Source organism: Gallus gallus, chromosome Z, assembly GCF_016699485.2.
Source record: "Gallus gallus isolate bGalGal1 chromosome Z, bGalGal1.mat.broiler.GRCg7b, whole genome shotgun sequence".
Lineage (NCBI taxonomy): Eukaryota > Metazoa > Chordata > Aves > Galliformes > Phasianidae > Gallus > Gallus gallus.
Genome location: NC_052572.1, coordinates 45341560 through 45359736, shown reverse-complemented (window position 1 = coordinate 45359736; position 18177 = coordinate 45341560). Strand labels below are relative to the sequence as shown.

The window sequence follows — 18177 nt, the reverse complement described above, 5'->3', positions numbered from 1 at the left end:
TGGCTACGTCATAACACAATAATAAAAACAGTAGGAGTCAGAGAACCCAAGCCATGTGGTTTTTTGTTTGTTTGTTTGTTTTTTGTATCCTGATGGATGAAAGTATCAAATTTCTAGATTAAAATCATGCACAAAATATGGAGTAGCAGTGAGATCCCCATGCACCTCCTCCCTTCCCCCCCCCCCCCCCCCCGAATGTCTTTTCTAACTGTGAATCACCAGCAACACTGTTAAAAATTGAGCATTTATTTTCAACATGAAAGAAAATTATGGAGGTATTAAAAATATTTTTCCCCCACAGCTACTCCAAGGAATGGATGGAGTATCTCCCTATGAGGACAGACTGAGAGAGCTGGGGCTGTTCAGACTGGAGAGAAGAAGCTGCTGGAGAGACCTGAGAGCAGCCTTTCAGTATCTAAATGGGGGCTATAATAAAGAAAGGGACAGACTCGTTATCCAGGTTTGTAGTAATAGGAAAAGGGGAAATGGTTTCAAACTAAAAGGGGGGAGATTTAGATTGGATGTAAGGAAGACGTTTTTTACAGTAAGGGTGGTAAGGCACAGGAACAGGTTACCCAGAGATGTGGTGGATGCCCTGACCCTGGAGATGCTCAAGGTCAGGCTGGATGGTTCTGAGCACCTAATCTGCTGTAGATGTTGGTGTTCATTTTGGGGTAGTTGGACTAGATGGCCTTTGGAGATATCTTCCATCTCAAATGATTCTGTGATTCTCTGATTCATTCATTCTTGTCAGCCAGCATATACTGTCTTCCTAGAGCTGAAAGATGAATTTTGACAGCAAATAATTATTTGAGTAGCCCTGAACAGAGGTTTCTAACAGTGAAGGTGTCAGGTACTTCATTTCTGTATGCCAAACTTACGAGAAAAAAATCTCACTCAACAGAACTAAGTCTGTTTTCCCTGTTGCCAACCAGATATGACAACATTTACAAATTAGCAGAAACTGCTGATTGTATGAAATGTTCAGGCTGGGAAGGGAAACAGCCAAAAGCTACAGAGCAGTCTCCACAGGTAGCAAGAATAACATCTTCTCCCATGTTCATTTATTGAAAAATAAGGCATATCACAGCATGGGACAAGCACTAGAAATATTTTCCTGTATATTTACTGCTCTGAAGCACAGAAGTGCTACAGGCAGAAAATTGGGTAAGGCCTTAAAGCAAGTGCAAATGAAGATTTAGAAAGCATCTGACTTAAAATTTGTCTTTGCATGCACTGTAGTACTTATTTGCTTCTTTGTACTTCTTGAATAAAGAATTTGTCTTAGTATGTAGCAGAGCATGGAAGCAGAAAGCAGAACTGTGCACCTCAACACGGATGTGTTCATTCTCTGAACAATTTTTTGGTATCTCTCATATAAGTGATAAAAACAATCAAGTTAGTCCATAGGGAATGGGGAAGATATATCTAAAGAAAAAGGCCTGACCTTAATGTCCTAGTAGCTTGCAAGTGCAATTAAAATACTTTAGTTTAATGGAAAAGGCACTAAAATTAGGAAGAATTACTGTGTTCTGAGGCATAGCAAGGTGACAGAATGTGGTACGGTATTAGTCACGTATGTCCTTTCTGTGACTAAAGTTGCCCTGGGAGGGGCAGATGACGGAGGGACTCCTGGACTGTCATTACAGATGCCTTTCCAGGAGCATGCACATTTCAGTCACTCCACCAGAGACTGAACCAGCAGCACCACTCCTGCAGAGGAGCAGCTGAAGTTGTGCCAGTCATGAAGGGTGACGTGCTACAAGAGTCCTGGGATAAGCAAAGGGCTGTAGAGAAGTAACATACTGGTTCGCAGGGGATAACAGGCATCAGCAGGAGGAAAGCAACAGAATGAGATGTCTGCCCAAGCAAAATCTTCTCTTTTTGGTTCTCTCTTTTAACATAGAGCACCATGTCCCACAGCATCTGAGCTCCTCTGTAAACTGAATGTTCTGTCCTAAGTCATTCAGAGGAAAAGAGGTTTTCTTGAAATTGCAGTTTGCTGGCTCCAGGCAGAATGATAAAAGGTACAAAAAGTAATGTTATGCTGTTTGAATTACACTGTCACAAGCCCCAGAGGTCTTGGCTTTGGAAGTATCCTGTTGGCAGTAAATCTCAAAATACTAACTAGTTGATACAGGAATTGAAACAGTCTGGGGATGCTTCTCTCAGCCCTTTGACTTACTGACCCTGACATACTTCTGTCTTACAAATACAAACCTGTAAGACATCACTCTAGTTTTCCTGGATTGTTGAACTGGTCACAAATTTCCAATTTAACCTGCTGACCTAGCATTTGCAGATAGGACTGAATTGCTGATAAAGGCTTTCTTCAGGATAGCCAGGAGATATCTTGTGGAACCACATGCAAGTGTTAGTGCTAATATTGCACTCATTCCTTGTCCAGATAAATCAAGGCTCTCACCAGCACTGCAAGTGAGGAAGGTTTGTTATCTAGATTCTATATCTTAAAATTCACATTCTGGATAGTTTCTGTGGTACTGCCACACAACAAGATAGCTTGTCTTTTGACAGCAGAGGAAGGCGGGCTCTATGGTCCTACAAAAATGCCAACAAAAGGAATTGATGCCACATTCGCTTAGCATGACAAGGGCTTCCCCAGTAAAAATTCTCCTCATCCTCTGAATTACTTCTTAGGGATAATGTAATAGCTAAATCTTCCCAGGTGATGCAGAAACAGGACATTTTGTTGTGAGTAGTTTCACCTTCATCACTAGTGTGGCAATTAAAAAAGAGCAACGCATCTACTTGACACACATGCAAAGCCGTAACTTGTGTTTACCTTCAATCATATACACCATGCAGTATTCCTTGCTGTGCATGTTGAAAAATCAGGCCCCAGGAAAAGGGTGAATGCAGAAGGGCACATTGGCATTTACTTTATAGCCACAGCTCACAGATAAATTGGTTGCAGGTTCTTTGTTGGCGAAGGACTCTGCAAACTTTTGCTGTGCCATCCAGGGCACAGTGTCTCAGGAGCAAAGTCAGACTGCTTAGGAAGCTGAAGTCACCTCAACATTACAGGATAGAAATTCAGATGATTTGAAAAATGGAATTGCTTTATTTTTATAATTGGCAATGCCATCTGTTTCAGTGGTCATTTTCCATCTATATTTTCAGTTCAGTGCAGGTTTGTATACTGATGAGTGGGATTTTAACATAGAAATCCTAAAGAAGGTGCTGAAAGAGGCACAGCTTCTGAGTTTTGTATAAATGGAAGCCATTTAACATCTGAGAAGGCATTTGTGAACAGAGCAAAGAAGATGAAAGGGGTATTTTGCAGAACAGCTGATTGTATACACATTGCTGCGTTCTGCTGAGTTTGTTCATCCCTGAGACAAGTGATGGACTTTGCACACCAAATAGAGAAGCATTGCTGAACCATGATTGTTGTTCAAAAGCAGTTCCTGTTCCACACAGACATCCCTGTCCCACTGCTGACTATGGCTCTGCTACACCTGCTGGCAGCACCAGCAAAGCTTTGTCCTCTGTTTCTTGTCCTCCATCCTCTTCCCCTATCATCTTCTCCCTTTGTTCCAGTAGCTACCATTATGTGAAAATGCTTCTACTACCACAGGTTAACCAGACCAAGGAACTGATGGAGGTTAAAAATAACCAAATAAAAAAGAAAAAAAAGGAAAAAAAAAAAGTAGTAGTTAATAAAATATCCAGGGACACACATCTTCTACAGTGGAGACAGCTGAATTGAAGACACACTCTTAAACTCCTACCACTGCTTCCAGTGTGACACATGTAAACTGCTGATGACTTCAGTTTATACTGTGAAGTGAGAAGAACAAGGAGCAGATCCATGCTCCTGTTGGCTCTCCTGCTGGGCTGCAGACAGTAGCTCCAGGCAAAGGCTGGAGGGAGGAAGAGAAATCAATTGCAAGAGCCAATGTTCCTTGTGGTGGTGAGTCAGTGTCTTTGGGCCTTGAGGGTTTATTCTTCCTCACTGTCATCAGGAATCTCCGGCTTTTATATTACTGGTTCTACACCACACTAACTTTTGTCAGTTAGGCATTGTGCAGGCATCTGCAGTTACTGTCACTGACCAACATTGTGGGTAGGCGAGAGGAATCACCTTACAGAGGTCCTGTTATATTGGTGTGACTTGTTTTTGCAAAGGAGGAGTGCAAGATAAATAAGCATATATAATGTAATTTGTTATTTTTATTTACCATTGCCAAATACAGCCTTCCCAGTTTAGCTGGGTGTATGCTGCAGCCATTTGCTAACTTTTCTGCTTGTTACTGTAAATGACATGTAGCATAGACAGATCCTTGTGTTAAGCATCAGAAGAGTTTTAATTAAAATAACATATACGTTACAGTACTGTCTGATGTTTTTAATGTAATAAAGTGTACCTGCTTTTTTTTTTTATGGTGAAGAGCAAATATTTTTTACATACACACAGTATCTAAAAAGAAAAGAAAAACAAAACAAATAATAGCTCATTTCTATCTAGCACATAAAATTTTAATAGCTTGCCAAAACAAACTGAATTTTAATAGAAAAATAAGTGACACCAGTAAGGTATTTAATACTTCTGGTCTTATTATTGGGAATTCTGCTCAAAAACAAACTTTCCTAATGCACAGTGAACAACAACATCAGTTAATCACTGTCTGCAGCCATATAATAAAAAAGAAAGGCCTTAACAAATTCCAGCACATTCATGACAAGAAGTTGTTTATACTTCTGCAAATTAACAGGCTTCGACGGTGCCTCCAGATTTCCCTCTGCTGGAATGATGGCAATATTGCTTACCAGAAATAAGCCCTAATGGTCTATTTGCAACAGATTTGTGGGGAACATGTATTAAAATTTGTAAATGTATGAAGATTGAAAAAGTTTGTGACTGATATTGTCATTCCTGTCCCTGATGATGGCTTTGGTGGCCTTGGTCACTCCATGATGCATCCAGCTGCTTAAAGCTTGAGAGCAGATGCAGAGGAGAGGTGCTGAGAGGCAAATCTCCATGCTGTATCTCGTTGGGAATTTTAGTTATTTTATATATTATATTTTTTATTTTATATTCTCATACAGGTGTAGCCTTAGTTTTTGCACAAGACTCAGAGATTGCCATCATGACCACACCTTCCTGTCTTCCCTATTTACTTCTCCTTGCTCTCAGTGCTCGTTGTTTGTTCTTATTTGTTCTGGCAGCACTGGCTTCAGTTCTGGCATCAGCAGTGCTGGCTTTCATTCCAGCTAAAGTAATTCACTGCTAGTACCAGAAGGTAACATTACACATCAAAGGGCTGATTGAGCTGGACAAAAAATGGTCAGGCATGGTACTGTTCAGCTCACTGCAGCTACAGAGAGCAGGGCAAAAAGTTCATCCTTGTGATCTCCATTTGCTTGCTGTGTGAAAGAACAGGGTAGTTAGTGAGTTCAGCCCAATGAATTATCCACATTTTTTTCATTCACCATGAAGATTTATGTTAGAGGATGTAACTCTATGCAGGGGAAGGAGTCAGTAGCAGAGTTAAGTCAGTTTAATAGCTCTCATTTAGGAAAACTGTAGAGACCTTCTATGATGGAGCAAATTATGTGTGGACTGAACACGATCAGCACAGTGCATTTGGCTCTGATTATCCTTTCCTGTACTATAGCTTGATGCAGAACTGCAGTACTCCAAGTAGTGCACACAGAGAACACTGTTTTCTTAGCTCTCACGTAGTACACCCCTCCTTTTGTCTGTGCATTTTACCAGCTTAGATTCATTTTTTAATGAATGCTTACAGTTCTGGAGTGCTCAACACGAGAAGGACATGTTGGAGTTGTCCAGAGCAGGGCCATGAAGATGATCAGAGGGTTGGAGCATCTCCCCTCCAAGAACAGGCTGAGTGAGCTGGAGAAGAGAAGGCTCCGAGGAGACTTCATAGTGGCCTTCCAGTACCTGAGAGGGGCCTACAGGAAAGCTGGGAAGGGACTTTTTGTAAGGGCAGGTAGCAACAGGATGAGGAGAAACAGCTTTAAATTGGAAGAGGGCAGATTAAGATTAGGTTTTAGGAGAATTTCTTTACTGTGAGGGTGGTGAAACACTGGAACAGGTTGCCCAGGAAGGTTGTGAAAGCCCCCTCCCTGGACACACTCAAAGCCAGGCTGGATGGGGCTTTGAGCAACATAGTCTAGTGGGAGGTATCCTTGCCTATAGCAGGGGGGTTGGAACTAGATGGTCTTAAAAAATGGTCCTTCTAAAACAAACCAATCTATGATTCTATGAATTTAATCTTTGCCTCTCAACTTTGCTTCTCAGCTGCCTGGAAGAACTCATCTTCCACAAAACAAGAAGGGTGAAAACTAAAACAAAACTAGTTCAAACAAAACTTCCACCTGACTCACTGCTATATCATGCACAGCTGTGTAACACAATTTTAATTACTATGGCCGAGGTTACATTAAATTTCATGGCTCATTCAGTCTCCAGCCATTCTGATCAAATCTCCTGTGGGATTTGTAATTGGACATCTTGTTCAGCAGAACAGAGTTTGCTCAGCCTACTCAGTTGATTACAGGGTGATACCAAGTGTCAATGCCTATCCACCTGAGCTGAGTTCACATCAGTTCCTGTTAAAGGATTGGATTCTAGAGTCAGACACGCCTGCAAAATCCTCAGAATTGGCATTACACTGTTTTCTCTGGGTATAATATGGTCACCTTATCTCAGATGGTCATCTTATATTGGACTCCTCAAGCTGAAATATTGTTGTTAAATATTTACAGATATGTTTACTTGTAGCTGGCTTACGGGTGAATTTTACAGTCCATTGTCAAAAATTACAGAGGCAGCATCACAGCGCATTTCTTCCATATGTGAAAAAAAACCTTCCTATGAAAGGAACTAATTGAGGAAAGTGGAGAACCAAAAGCATTATCAAACACTTCAGCATGTGGAAATATTCAGATTATTCTATCTCGTTCTACAGTTAAGGGCTGAAAACATACACACATCTTTGGTTGGATTTTCTGCTCTGTCTACCATCAAAACTCATGTTCTATAATTTTTAAGATATTTGATATAAAGCAATTATGTCCCAGAATGTTTCCACTGTAATCACAGTGCTGTGTCCTGCCCAGGAATGCTGTGGTACACCACCAGCAATTAGGTTAAAGTATGGCAATCTGTGAGCATGCAGAGGTGCTTGCGGCCCAGTGCCTGCTCTCATATGCATTAGGTTTCATTTGGATGCCTTTTTAAAGCTACTAGAAAGGATATCGCTTGATTGTTGCTTCAAATTCGAGAAAACACTATGCCATTTGGAAAGGAGAAGAATCACTCTTCCTGCACATGGATGGATAAGGCAGAATAAACCTGAGCATACCTGAAAGGTTTTGTTAACTTGGTTACAGCCACATTCCCATTGCCCGCATTGTTAGGCAACACTACAAGCACAAAAGCTGAAGTTTAGTTGATAAAATTTGGTAAAATTTCAAATAGTCTTATTTTACGAAATGGATTTCTTGATATGAAGTGGTTTTGCTAGAAGTGTTTTAATCACTAAGGAAAGAGAGCAACATGAGTTATTCGTTAATTGAAGAGCAGTGAAGAATGTTGCACATATTATGTAAAACCATAGTGATATACAAATCATTTGTAATGATGTAGAGCCCTCATTATTGTGGAAGAAACAAATGCTCACTTTCAGACTTACTTTCTCTGGAAAGACTACAGTTCTGTTAGATGAACTCAGAGAGAATTTAGCAGCTTTTCAGCATTATGTGGCACTTATACGCATCCTGCTAACACTGCCTCCCATGCATCTCTTGCACAGGGAGTTAGAATTTTGCTCTGCAACGCATAATTTACTCTACATAATCCACCTCCACAAAGCATTCACAGCCCCTTAACTCTCATTAGAATCAAGCCTAAGCAGTTGGGTATCACCTCTTACAGACTACCTCTCCTTACTGTGCTGCTACACAGCTGAGCTAACATCAAGCTATTCCCTTGTGTATAACAAGAGAGTGCCACATTACCTGCTAGGCATCCCTCCCTGGCTCCTTTTTTATTTTATTTATTTTGACAGGCACAGCCCCAGCCAAAGAGATTTGAATCCAGAACATCCTGGGCACTCTGCAAGGCCCATCTGTTCAAGGGAGAAAGAGACGTTCCGGTTGGCACTGGAAATAGTGAGCTGAATGACACAGCAGGGAGGAGTGAAAGAAAATGTCACAAGTGTCGTCCCCTATTTTTGCTTCCATAAGTGCTCCTTACATGTTTGCTTGCAAGGACAACTCTGTGAAGAAAGAACAAGCTTCCATTTTGGTTGGTGACATCCTGCTATCAATACCCACAGCACACATTTGTATCATGGTTTTCCTTCTCTCATCTTCTCCACCTAAGTTTCCAAGAGAAGATCACACTCAAAGTTCATTTCAGGTACATCTGGGTGGGAAGATGTCTTGCGTCTGCTTTAGTTTGTCTTATAAATTATTCAGAAAGAAGAACATATTTTAGAACTCTTAATGCATCGTTTTGTTTCATTCCTAAAAAGTTAGTTGGAACTAGCACTTTGATAAAATCTAGTTGAACATGACACTTAGGAACCATTCCATTTCACCTCTAACACACTACAAGAAATGCATTTTGATCTTCTTAAGGTAGCTTTCCAAAAATTGTTAAGACCAGTGGTGGTTCCAGTCTATTATCTATTCTAACTATGAAAAGAAAGTTTTGTTTCCCATTAGGAAAGATGTTTGTCCCCATCTAAGGATGAAAAATGCTCTGCACTCTAAATTTCTAACTGAAGCAAATCATCAAGAACTGTGCCAGTACTTTGGCTTCTAAAATACAGTTAAGCTTATGGACTCAGGACTTTCAAGAACAAGCAGTTCCCAAGGCCAGGAATTGAGGACAAGAAATGAGATACTGATAGAAGAAACAAAAAAAACATAAACAACAAAAAAAACACACCTATGGTGAGGAGGTGAGGTGCAGCAATTTAGGTAGAATTGTACTAATCTAATCGCTTCTTCCAAATTATAACAGAGATATACATGCTACTAAAATTCTGTAAGTGGTTGTTTGCTTAACAAAAATACTGTAGGAAACAGTGATTCTATGTAAATTTCTTAATCTGAATCAACTGAACACGATGTTAAGAAGAGGTGCATTTCAAAGTTTATGTGGGCTTTGATTTAAAAAAATATTATTAAGATAAGCAGAGGAATTTCTTTTTACACTTTTTTTCCCTTTGAAAAGTAAGCTACTTTGAAACCACTACAGGCTTTGACAAAAAAAAAAAAAAAAAAAAAAAGATTAATGCTGTATATTATCAGTAAGACAGTGTCATTTTCTCCACACAGAGCTTAGAAAAGACATGGTGGAGAAAGAAAGCGGGAGCTCTGAAGGGAAATGCAAGCCAGCTTCCATTTCTGAATGTCAAGCCTTGAGCCCATTGGTAAGAAGCCAACTACTAGCTGAAAGGAAAGTTCAGTAGTAAGGAATCAAGACGGAAAAGTAAATGCGCTCTGACTCTGAGCCAACTGAAGCTTTTTAAGTCTAGGTGTTTTCAGTGGTAACTTGGGGAAAAACAAAAACCTTACAGTCCAGTCATATAGTCACAGATACCACTGATTTCCAGCTCCCTCATGCTTATCTAAACCCTGTGACAAGTACGGCATTTTTTTCCAGTGAATGTTTCCAACTGGCATTATAATTTGGGGTATTCAACTCTGTTGCTTAAAATAATATAGCACTGACTCTTATTAAATTTGTCAGCCACAGCAAACTCCCTCACAAACCACGTGCTTGGAGAAGGTTGATCCTAGATAGAAAGGAATATTTTAAAAGCTAATGATGGTGTGGCGTTTTAGCAGAATAAAACTACCTCTAGAAATTTGACTGCTTACCATTTACCATTTGGATAACTGCTACTTTTTTATAAAGACAATGAGTAACAAGAGTCATAATGAAACATGTTCATATAACAAACATAAGAAACTGAAATTCACATGCATTTGGTATATAGTTATTGGATGGTTCCATAAGTCTGGATACAAATAGACATGGCTGGGAAACTGAGGCAATCAGATACTATACATAAGAAATGTTTTGTACAGGTGTCCTATTAAGAAAGGGGTTAACTCTCTCATGAGATATCTGGCTAGGCAACTTGTCTGAACTAAAGAGAGACCTATGTTTTTTTAGGTGCATTTAAGGCTTAGTCAAACATTTGGGAGACACCTCCTATGTGCATCTTGTACTCACACCCCGCCTCATTCAGGACCTCTGTTCCAGAGACCAGAAAGATAGGGTAAGACATGTCTCTCTTTAAAGCCATGTGATTGGAGAAAGCAAAACTATTAAACCATCAAGTGAACACACTTAACCTGCTAGTTTCCATCCTAGGCATCTATCTTTACTGCCTCAGTCCAGTTGCTAGCAACTTTTATAGCACTTCCATTGGGAAATAACAAATACATGGAAGCAGCATACCATACAACAAGAATTCAGGCATCAGCAGGTAACAGTAATTGCCAGTAAAACTGTCATTCCAGGTGCACAAGACAACAAGAACTGCTGGGGGGGGGGGAAAAAAAGAGGCTGCTGTGTGTTATTATAATGTGTTACGCTCCTTGGAGAGTGTATGACCAGGTAGGATAGCAAGGACTAAATAAATTACATCCACATTTCTCCCACAGACTAAAATAACAAACCCCACTAACAAAAAAAAGCTTTGATGAAAAACTCTCGTATGAAGAAGATAACAAGAAACTCCTTAAGTAACCCTTCCTTCCTTCTGAGTTTCAATGACAGATATCAGTATCGCAGTGCAAGGTTGGAGTACTCTGCAAATCTATTGCAGTCAGGAGTTACCTGTCTAATAACGGTCCTTTGTCCATGATGGGCTCCAGGTAGCAGACTTTTCATAGCTTCTTAGATTTCTCAGCATTAGTCTTCTGTCTCTTATTTCTGAATTGAGCTGCAATATTTCTTGAAATAACCACCATGAATATGCTTGGCTTTTCCAATGCTCAGCTAATGACTAAGATGAAACCTAGCTCAAGAACTGGCTATTCAGACAGCCGTTTTAATCTACAACTTATTTCCAAATAACTGCAATTTAAGGCTTGAGAGATCTTCCAAGAATACAAGCATATCTTAAAAATTACAACTGTTTCCTTTCCTTTATAGTAGAATTCCTTTAGCACGTTTAGTCTTAGTTTATACTATAACACACTCAGAACCAAACTACGCAGAGATACTGGGGTCCAGAGACCAAAACAGAAAGACAAGGAAATGAGGTTGGAGAACTGTCATTATGAGCAAACTGAAAGTTATGTGTTTTTCTCTCACTACATTTTTTTTTTTGCACTTGGGCTGGAGGAACCCCAGGCATCTATACAGACTGGAAGGAGCAGTCCTTGAGAGTAGCTCTGCAGAGAAGGACCTGGGGGTTCTGATGGATGACAAACTTAACATGAGCCAGCAGTGTGCTCTTGCAGCTCAGAAAGCAAATGGTACCTGGGGCTCCATCATGAGAGGGGTGGCCAGCAGGGACAGAGAGGTGAGTGACCCTCTGCCCTTGTAAGGCCCCATCTGGAGTACTGTGTCCAGATATGGAGCTCCCAGTACAAGAAGGACAGAGAGCTGTTGAGAGGGTCCAGAGGAGGGCCACAAAGATGACCAGGGGGCTGGAGCACCTCCCCTACGAAGACAGGCTGAGGGAGCTGGGCTTATTCAGCCTGGAGAAGAGAAGGCTGCGGGGTGACCTCATTGCAGCTGTTCAGTACCTGAAGGGAGCCAATAAACAAGAAGGGAGTAAACTCTTTGAAAGGGTAGATAACAGCAGGACAAGGGGGAACAGTTAAGCTGAAAGAGGGAAGATTCAGGTTGGATGTTAGGGGGAAGTTCTTTACCAGGAGAGTGGTGAGGGGCTGGAACGGGCTGCCCAGAGAGGTTGTAGATGTTCCATCCCTGGAGGTGTTCAGGGTCAGGTTAGATGGGGCCTTGGGTAACCTGGTCTAGTAAATGGGGAGGTTGGTGGCCCTGCCTGGAAGGGGGGTTGGAGATTCATGATCCTTGAGGTCCATTCCAACCCAGGCCATTCTGTGATACATTATTGATTAGAGCAGTTTGCTGTATTTGCTGGCCTTGGCTACCCAGAAAGTGACTAAGGTAGAACATTCTTCATATGCTCAAGATTTAAACTGGTCACATGCTGCTTTTCTTCATTCTCATCCCCCTATAAGAACACTTAATGGGAGCAGAAATGTTGTAGTATTGGGCTTATGGCAAGGTGTATGCCAATAAAAGACTTTCCTTCTCCACCTTTCCCCCCCTCAGACCTCAAAATTCATCAGCCCTTTGTATTTCAGGAAGTTACAAATAAATTTTCGCTCGGCTTTGTTCAGGTATTTCACAATACCTTTTTATGATTACAAATATCCACTCCTTATTGTATATTTTTAAATTAAATCCCATTCAGTCATCAGTACGTTTCTGATTCACAAATTGGACTAACACTGAACCAAAGGACTGATGTCAAAGATAATTGACCAGAATGTTTAAGCATACTGAAGTTGCAGCTAGTGATTGACCAGACTAATCAGGAATATGTACATCTATTTAAGTTAAACTAACATAAATTTCATTTAGATCATAGAATAGCAGTAGTATAACAGTAAGAAAAAGGCATTTGTGGAGGTCTTTTCTCTTGAGTAGTATGGTCTTTCCTAGCAAGCAGTGTCACATTTAAATTAAGCTCTTAAGCAAAATTTTCAAGTCATTGTTATTCTTTTCATTCCTTCAAGTAGCATACTGTGGGTTTTCTCTGTCATATCTCTTTTCCATTGTTCCTCTCCTTTCACTGTTTACATCTTTTAGCGGAGATGGTTCATAGACCAGTTGTTTGGACTGATTTATATCAACTAATCTGTTAAAACAAACAATTGAATGAAGTATCCACATATCAGACTCATCCTGTCCTGCACTTTGACCACAGCAACCCTGGGGAATGCTGGCTTGGGGCAGAGTGGCTGGAAAAAATGGACCTGGAAGTGTTGGTAGATGCTCAGCTGAACATGAGCTAGCCATGTGTCCAGGTGGCCAAGAAAGCCAATGACATCCTGGCTTGTACCAAAACAGGAGCAGGAAACTGATCGTCCCCCTGTACTCAGCTCTAGTGAGGTCTTGAGTACTGTGTTCAGTTTTGGGCCCCTCACTACAAGGAAGAAGTTGTAGCCCTGGGAGCATGTCCAGAGAAGGGCAACAAAGCTGGTGAGGGGTCTGGAGCACAAGCCTAATGAGGAGCGGCTGAGGGAACTGGGATTATTTAGTCTGGAGAAAAAGAGGCCCAAGGGAGATTTTATCACTGTGTACAACTATATGAAGGAAGATTGTGCCGAGGTGGGAGTCAGCCTCTTCTGCCACATAACTAATGATAGGATGAGAGGGAATGGCTTCAAGTTGTGCCAGGGATTCAGGGTGGAAGTTAGAAAAAACTTCTCCTAAAGAGTGGTCAGGAGCTGGAGCAGGCTGCCTGAGGAGGTGGTGAAGTCACCATATCTGGAGGCATTCAAGAAACATTCAGATGTTGTACTGAGGAACATGGCCTATTGGGAAATATTAGTGATAGGTGGACAACTGAACTGGATGATCTTGGAGATCTTTTCCAGCCTTGGTGATTCTATTATTCTAAGTGACCTGCATTCGGATGGATGGGAATTTCTTTCCTGACTCAAAATTCTGTACTCTGAGTGTCTGGAAAATGTATTCACTCCTTCTGAAAAACTCACTGTCCCCGGACAAAGGCTTACTATATTTCAGTGGAAGTTCTTTCTAACTTTGCTAGTGCATATTACTGAAAGTAATCTGTAACACTGCAGCATCAATTATCTTCTGGCTGTAAGACCTAAGATCATTCACAGGAAATGTGAAACTCCATCACGCCAAGTGGATGTTCATTACCAATAGATAGGTTCGAAATTTTTGTCAGTGTATGCTGTATATGGTGCAAGAAATGAGTGCCTTGGCATGATTCCCAATTTATTAAGTGTCAAGAAAGGCAGACAGTGTCTTATTTCAAAACATACATTTCAAGCAGTCAGCCTCTATTGTTTCAACTTTCCAATGAGACTGCATAATTTCTAAACTATTGCTTTATGAGAATTTGTAGTAATGAATTATTTCCTGTAAAAAGTCTTTTTTTTCCCCTCTCCCAGTCAGACTGAGAAAGGTATGAATCAATTTATTACTTCCTATAATGGTAACAAATTTTCTTCTAGAGCAGAGCAATCATTTTACATGATCCTGAGAACTATATCTAAAACAATAAAACTTAGCCAGGAATATAAGAATCTTGCACTGTATTTCAATTTTATTTATTACTTTTCCAGATGTATTATCTAAAAACTAGATGCCAGTCCAATTCACAAGCATTGCACAAGGACTTCACCATCTTATTTATTAAAAAGCAAGACATCAATGTGAATCACCAGCTCATACTTGCCAGTAAAAGTGTATTGTGCACATAACATTCCATGTGCTTAAACATCACAGTTATTTGATGTTTAGTGGAAAGTGAATTTAATAAAATAGAGGTGAGGAGGCTGGGTTTAGGGTTTTTTTTTTTTTTTTTCTTTTTGCTTCTTAAATATGCAATTTTCCTTTCTACAGACAGGCAAGTTTCACTAGTTTCAGCATAAGGTTGGCCATCCCTATCACACACAGTATTTTGTAGAAAAAAAATCAGTGATGTTGCTCTTACGAGCAGTGAAGTTGTTTCCTGAGCAGCACTGAGAATGGTGAGGGACGCAGGCAGAGCAGGAGGAGAGCCATGATCTGGGCAGGGATTCTCTTACCACAAATTGATTCAGGATTCATTTCTTAGCTACTGGCTGCACTATTCAGTAAATTCAAAGTGTGGTTCCATATTCTTTACCTCTTCTACTCCTTATATTTCTTTCTGTGCTAAACACACTGTGAAACTACTAAGGAAATCATCTACCTTTTGAATCCCAAGTAATAAGGTAGTTTCCAGACTGGGCAATACCATTTGCACAGACCTATTGTCAAGTAAAGGAAAAGAGAAGGAGACAAACTCAGGAGTGCATACAAACTATGGTTTGTATTAATTATCCAAATGTAAGGAATGTACAATTTGACCTCCAGAGGTGTTATTCTCTCTTTTATTGAGAGAAGACCTCTGCAGATTGTAACAGACACTTGGTCCTGTATTGTGAGACTAGCAGGGAAAACTGCTAGCTGTGAACATGAAATAGTGGTATGAAAGCAGCAGTTAAAATTGCCCTTTGCCTCCACATTCTATGTTAGAGTGTTTCACTAGAGAAGGCAGTAGCCAACTGCCTAGTTTGCACTTGGGGGAGCCAAGAGACACTTGTGGAAAAAGTAAAGTGTGGTAAAAAGTTCTAATTAAATCAAGATTAAAACAGCCCACTTGAGGCTGTAGTCTCAACAAAACAAGATGCAAATTACCAAAGACTGAAAAGCTGAGAGTGAAAAATTGAAGGATGCAGCTGATACAGTATCCTATGCAACACTGAGACAAAACCACATTGGCCCTTGTTGTGAACAAGCCCTGCCCTTTAGAACAGCTGGAAACTGACATCGGAAGCACAGCATCTCAGTAATATTTCTTATAAATAGGTAACCACATGTGGGTGTATCTGTCTTAAACATTTAACTGTAAAATTGTGGTAAATCTTCCATTCCACAAGTACAATTACAATGCAAAATAAACTCTCATGTTTCTGGAAGAAAAAACTTCACTAATGTAACATGAGATCTGTATCTGATCTGTATCTGTCTCTACAGAACACTAACCATACAAAATATTCCCTTAACTAATTGCTGTTTAAAGGACTGATGTTTTCTTTTCATAGAAAGCTAAGCACATAGTATTTTGTAATTCATAATGATAAAAATCGGAAGACTTTTCTAATCAAAAATTTTCTGCAATGTTTGGTTTTAAAAGTCTCTGATAATCTTTGTAATTTTAAGTAAAGAATACCAAATAGCCTCTAAAACCATCTGAAATTTGACCTCTGTCACTTGCAATTATATATTCGAGAAAACATATGTAATATGCAAAAGTTAAAAGCCAGTTAATATCTTGTGTCTTCCCCTCAGCTAGCAGTAGCTAGATGATTGAAAGCTATTATTTAGTCCTATAAAGCTCCCCTTTAGATGGATTAGATGAGACTATTTCTTGGGAGATTGACAAATCAGTACAAGGTTGCATAAGAGGCAGGCATTATTTCATCATTTCATTTTGCACAGATTTTACAAGGTACAGATCTTAGATGCAGAAATGGATTTATACTTAGAATTAGGTATACAATTAACTACTTAGCCTACCCCAAGGTGCAGGAAGTAAAAAATGCTCATAGTAGAACAGTGAATTCGTATCCTCTACAGAAGATCCTGTAATTCACAAGTGTAAAGTCAATAAGAATACAGATGTTGTTAAGTATTGGATGATCAGTAAGTATACAGAGAAGTCAGACTTAGTAAGACTATCGTGTTGGAAAAGATAATCAATCATAGATAAATGAAAGTGCTCACCAGTGTTGTAGGCTCACAAGAAATCCCACAAGAAGTGATGTCCAAAAAGAGATCCTTCCTTAGTGGCAGTCAGCCCTTAAACAGGTTCGAGGAGAGTTGGAGCCTGGCTCTACCTCTTCTGGTCACACAGGATGAATTGCCTTCACCTGCGCTCCCATGGCTGACTCAGTGCTTGCCTCAGGTGGTCAGTCAGAGGTTCAGGCTGTGATTCAACTGTTCCCATACACACAAGTACATTAAATATCTTTTTTTCCAAGTTGTTTGACAAACACAGCATTTATCTCGGAACAGTGTTACCTCTGTTACACCTGAGGAAAAGAAAGAGATGCACTGCAGGAACAGAGTCCAGTATTGATGGGACATGAGCAAATCTAGTTTAAATAAATATGAATTAGCATTTAAATGGCCCATCAGTCACCACAAACTGCTGTAAGAACTTATCTTTTTATTTCCTCCTTCTAATGTGATTTTCTGGGATACTGTTTTTTGTAGGGTTTTCAGAGTGGGGTGGTGGGGTGTTTTTATTTTTTGCTTTTGCTTTGGCTTTCTTTTCTTCTTTAGTATTGATTATTCTGAAACATTTATGTTGTATTCTATTAATTATTTATTCTTAATATTTATTTAACCATTTAATTAATTGCTTATAATAAAGTATTATTAATTACTTAAGAAAAACGTTTCATTTTAGAAACAGGAAGTAGACATGAGCTATGATTTCAAGTCAGTAGCAGTAAATGTTATGCCAAGAAAAGTTCACTTCTGGTCAGGTTCTAGATCACAACACCTTTTAAAATTGACTACGCTTTCGTGTGATGGTCAAAATAATTGTGAACTTTCAATTAAATAGAACTTTTAATTAACATACCTGTATAAAAGAAATGAATTCTGTTCTCATAGTTCTAACATATGCAAAGCTCATTAGTTAATTAAAAGTTTTGCCTAAGACAGAGTGCAGTGTAAGTTTAGTTACGTTTTTGCAGAGTCATTCTGAGAAAACTATTGAAGAGACTGGGAGGTCACAGAGTGTACTGTCTAGGTTTGTTTAAATTAACTGGTATTTTAAAGATGACGTGAAATGACTTACAGGAAATGTAACTAGTTCCTGACATAAACATTTCAAAATTTCAAGTAAGGTAACCGAAATCAACATTACTTTCTCTACTGTAAAAATAGAGGCCTGGTATGAAAATAGTGCATTCTACAAAAAATAGATTATTAGCAGTTTTTCTGGGCAGGTGAACATACCTGAAGAACAACTGGAAGAGACACTCTACCCTTTCACTATTCAATCTATTAGCATAGAGGAGAAAATACTCCATATGAGTACTGCAGAATGCCAGCAGTTCTTATATACCATGTTATAGAGCTGGTTTGAAAGAAGTGATATTACACAATATTTATGCACTGTTTCCTGCATATTGTATTTTCGAATGTATATGCTAAAAATGTATATGCTAAAAATGTATATGCAGATGTATAAATACATGGAAATAGATGCATAGAGTATACTTTTTTTTTTTTAATTATTAGTGTAAAAGACTGAATATGAGACATCACTACAGAAAATATTTTCCTATGTTATTTGGTGACATACTGTTAAAGCAGAAAACATGAACCTT

General features: G+C 39.5%; 1 long non-coding RNA gene across 1 annotated transcript; it reads right to left on the bottom strand.

Annotated features, from left to right (window-relative positions):
* Positions 1-230: 230 nt before the first annotated feature.
* Positions 231-17728, bottom strand: LOC121108573. Its single transcript, XR_005843199.1, has 2 exons — positions 16559-17728; positions 231-778 (listed from the first exon to the last, which is right to left on the bottom strand). It is a non-coding gene; the product is annotated as an uncharacterized LOC121108573 (long non-coding RNA).
* Between the last annotated feature and the right edge of the window lie 449 nt (positions 17729-18177).